Here is a 4,550-nt window from a genome sequence, read left to right on the forward strand (position 1 = left end):
AAATCCTGCCATCCACTCTTCAGCAGCCGCTCAGGGGTGGTGGAAGAGCTAGTGAAGAGAGCATGGCAGGAGTCGCTGGATAACCCAGGGGAAAGCAAGGCCTAAGCCTGTGCATCTAGTCACCACCTTCGGAAACACCTCAGCCATCCTCAGCCTTTGAGACCAGCCAACACCTTTTTTTTTTTTTTTAACCTTAACTCCTATTGCTGAACAACGATGAGCTCCCAGATTCGTCAGAATTATTCCACTGAGATGCAGGCTGAGGTCAACCGCCTGGCCAACCTGCATCTGCGGGCCTCCTACACTTCCCTGTCTCTGGGCTTCTATTTCGACCTTGATGATGTGGCTCTCCAGGGCATGGGCCACTTCTTCTGAGAGTTGGAGGAGAAGAAGCGCAAGGGCGCTGAGCTTCTTTTTAAGATGCAAAACCAGTGCGGTGGCTTCATTATCCTCCAGGATGTGTTGAAACCTTCCCAAGATGAGTGGGGTGAAACTCAGGATGCCATGGAAGTTGCCCTGGCCTTGGAGAAGAACCTGAACCAGTCTCTTTTGGGACTGCATGTCCTGGGTTCTACCCATGCAGACTCTCATCTCTGTGACTTCCTGGAGAAACACTTCCTAGATGAGGAGGTGAAATTCATGAAGAAGATGGGCGACCAGCTGACTAACCTCTGCAGGCTGGCCGGCCTCAGGCTGGGCTGGGTAAGTATCTCTTTGAAAGGCCCATCCTCAAGCACAGTTAGGAGGCTTTGGAACCCAGAGGTCTTTGAGGGGCCCCTCTGCATTCCCCTGTGTGACTTTTGCCTGGTCATCTCCCCAAAACCACTAGCCATTCTTTTAACCACCCTTGAAGCCCTCTCCCATGCATTGGATCAAATGGAAACAATAAAGCTTTTTGCAGCAAAAAAAAAAAAAAGAAAGAAAGAAAGAAAGAAAGAAAGAAAGAAAGAAAGAAAGAAAAAGAAGAAAAAGAATTAAAATTCTTGGCCCTGGCCAGGTAGCTCAGTTGGTTAGAGCATCATCCCAATATGTCAACGCTGAATGTTGCATCCCTGGTCAGGGCACATACAAGAACAGCCAGTGAATGCACATATAAGTGGAACAATAAATCGATGTTTCTCTCTCTCTCTCTCTCTCTTCCTCTCTAAAATCAGTCAATAAATAACCCTAGCTGGTTTGGCTTAGTGGATAGAGCATTGGCCTGCGGACCAAAGGGTCCCAGGTTCAATTCCGGTCAAGGGCACATACCTAGGTTGCAGACTCCTCCCCGGCCCTGGCCCTGGTCATGCAAGAGGCAACCAATCAATGTGTTTCTCTCACATTGATGTTTCTCTCTTTCCCTCTCTCTTCCACTCTCCCTAAAAATCAATGGAAAAATATCTTCTGGTGAGGATTAAAATCAATCAATAAATTAAAAAAATAAAAAGTGTAAAAAAATAAAAAAGGAAACCCCATTCCTAATAGCATAAAAAATACAAAATGTTGGGGAGCAATCTTGGATGAATATTTGATCAAATTAGTATACAATTTATTTAGAAGAATAAACCATTAAGGATAACAAAAGAATAAATGCTAAAGGATAATTAGCCCTGCCTGATATCAGAATGTCTCATACTTGAATAATTAAAACATGTGTTATTAATGCAAAATAGATAAATTAACAAGATAAATAACCTTGAAACAGAACCTGATATGCTAATATATGAAAAATATAACTGCACAAATGAATTTATGAGGAATAATTATTCAGCAAAGAGTGTTAAGACAACTGGTGGTTGAGAAAATGGCAAGCAGCATGCCAACAAAATTAAGAGTTGGTCAAGAATCTGGAAAAGGTATTTGCAGCAAGTATGATAAAAGTTAATTTCTCTACTCTTTACAGGCTCATTCAAATAAATAATTAATACAAATAAGCAAAGATTACAAAATAGTATAAATGCCCTGTTATTTCCACCTCAAAGGTTGGAATACAAATTGGTAAAACCCTTTGAAATGTAATTAAGAATACAGAATTTCTTGATAAGAATATGAAAAATATTCACACTTTTTGACTCAGTAATTCTTTCTTCGGTAAACTATCTTGACAAAATAATTTGAGCAAATTAAAAGTACTATGGCCCTAGCTGGTTTGGTTCAGTGGATAGAGCAGTGGTTCTCAACCTTCCTAATGCCGCTACCCTTTAATACAGTTCCTCATGTTGTGGTGACCCCCAATTTCATTGTTACAAATTAAACATAATTAAAGCATAGTGATTAATCACAAAAACAATATGTAATTATATATGTGTTTTCCAATGGTCTTAGGCGACCCCTGTGAAAGGGTCATTTGACCCCCAAGGGGGTTGCGACCCACAGGTTGAGAACCACTGGGATAGAGTGTCAGCTTGCAGACTGAAGGGTCCAAGGTTTGATTCCAGTCAAGAGCACATGCCCGGGTTGTGGGCTCGATCCCCAATGGGGGGCATGCAGGAGGCAGCCAATCAATGATTCTCTCTCATCACTGATGTTTCTATCTCTCTCTCCCTCTCCCTTCTTCTCTGAAATTAATAAAAATATATATTTTTTAAAAGTACTATGAACAAATCTACTCATTACAGAATTTTTTGTGTTAACCATGCTGCCTGTCATCTTCTATCTCCTGTCCATGTTTTTGTTTTATTATGGCACTTATCATCACCTGGCATTTGTTTATTGCATCTTCCTTCACTAGAATGTAAGCCCCATGATAATTTGCCTACTTTCTTCAGTTCTGTATTCCCAGGCCCCAGAACCCTGCCCAGCCCATGATAGAAAGCTGATAAATATTTGTAGAATGAATGAACAACTCTAAACATCCAACAATAAGAAATGGTTTAGACAATTATTTACCTACTAGAGGCTTGGTGCATGAAATTCATGCATGGGCGGGCTGGAGGGGGTCCCTCAGCCTGGCCTGCACCCTCTCACAATCCGGGACATCCCTCTCACAATCTGGGACCGCTGGCTACTAACCACTTGCCTGCCTGCCTGCCTGCCTGCCTGCCTGATTGCCCCTAACCACCTCTGCCTCAGCCTCCGCCACCATGGCTTCATCCGAAAGGACGTCCTGAAGGTCATTCAGCTGTCTGGTCTAATTAGTGTACAGTATTATGCTTTTATTATTATTATAGATTCAATATAATATTGCAAAGCTATTACATATATTTTTAAGAATAACAATTTATAACATGGGGAAATATTTATGATGAAATAATAAGTTTAAGAAAGCAGAATATATTTTACCTATATGATTACAAATTTTCTTATACTAGTTTCTTACAAAGTTAGAAACTAGTGTGAGAAACTACATATAGAAAAGATTACAGTTTCTTTTTCTATATATTATGATTATAAATATTAAAAAAAGAAACTTTGTGGAGAGAAATAAAAATTGAAGGAGATACAGTTAAATGTTAAAAATGGTGTGGAGAGAGAGAATACCAGTGAATTTCCTCTTGTATTTTCTATTGGGAATTCCATAACATGTATTTCTTTAATACTGGAAAATTTGATAAGTGCAACATCAAAAGAGATAATTTTTAAAATAACTAATGATTTCAGTTCAATGATGTCAAATTAAAATAACGACAAATAGGAAAAAGAGAGAAGAAACTGCAAAGTCCTAAAATAGGGAATTATAAACTAATGTTTTGGTTTATTTTAGTATAATTAGATAAGTGTGGGCTTAATAATATGAAAACCTATAAAGCTGGTTATAGGTTATCAGTGGCTCTGAATCACTGCTTTTGTTTTCCAATTACTTCACCACCCTTAAGTTCCTCTTATATAGAAACTAGAGGCCCGGTGCACAAAAATTTGTGCACTGGCGGGGGTGGGGGTGTCCCTCAGCCTCACTTGTGCCCTCTCACAGTCTGGGACCCCTCTGGAGATAACGACATGCTGGCTTAGGCCTGCTCCCGGGTGGCAGAGGGCAGGCCCAATCCCTAGGTGCAGCTCCTGGTCGGGCTCAGAGCAGGGCCGATTGGGGGGTTGGGGCGCCGCCCCCTGTCACACTTAAGGCAGGGTAGATGGGGAGGTTGCCGCACCACCCCCTGTCACGCACAGAGCAGGGCCGATCAGGGGGTTGGGGCGCTGCCCCCTGTCACGCACAGAGCAGGGCCCATCAGGGGGATTGGGGCTCCGTACCCTGTCACCCACAGAGCAGGGCCAATCAGGGTGTTGGGGTACTCCCCCCATCACACACAGAGCAGGGCTGATCAGGGGGTTGGGAGCTCCCCCCTATCAGGCACAGAGCAGGGCCGATCAGGGGGTTGGAGCGCCTTCCCCTGTCATGAACAGAGCAGGGTGGATAGGGAGGTTGTGGCCCCGCCCCCTGTCACACACAGAGCTTCAGGGTGATCAGGGGGTTTGGGCTCTGCCCCCTGTCACGCTGCTCCATGGGCCAGGAGGCCTTGCGGCTCCGCTGATCCCAGTGCTGGGAGGCCTCACGGCTCCGCTTGACACAGGGGCAGTGAGGCCTCACTGCTCCGCTGATCTCGGTGCCAGGAGGCCTCGCGGCTCCACTGATCCCG

At 43.6% G+C, this 4,550-nt stretch overlaps 1 pseudogene; it reads left to right on the plus strand.

The window, feature by feature from the left end:
- The first annotated feature begins 216 nt into the window (after positions 1-216).
- LOC102435617 lies at positions 217-743 on the plus strand (annotated as a pseudogene).
- Positions 744-4,550: the final 3,807 nt, after the last annotated feature.

The sequence above is a fragment of the Myotis lucifugus genome, unplaced genomic scaffold (assembly GCF_000147115.1).
Source record: "Myotis lucifugus unplaced genomic scaffold, Myoluc2.0 scaffold_41, whole genome shotgun sequence".
Lineage (NCBI taxonomy): Eukaryota > Metazoa > Chordata > Mammalia > Chiroptera > Vespertilionidae > Myotis > Myotis lucifugus.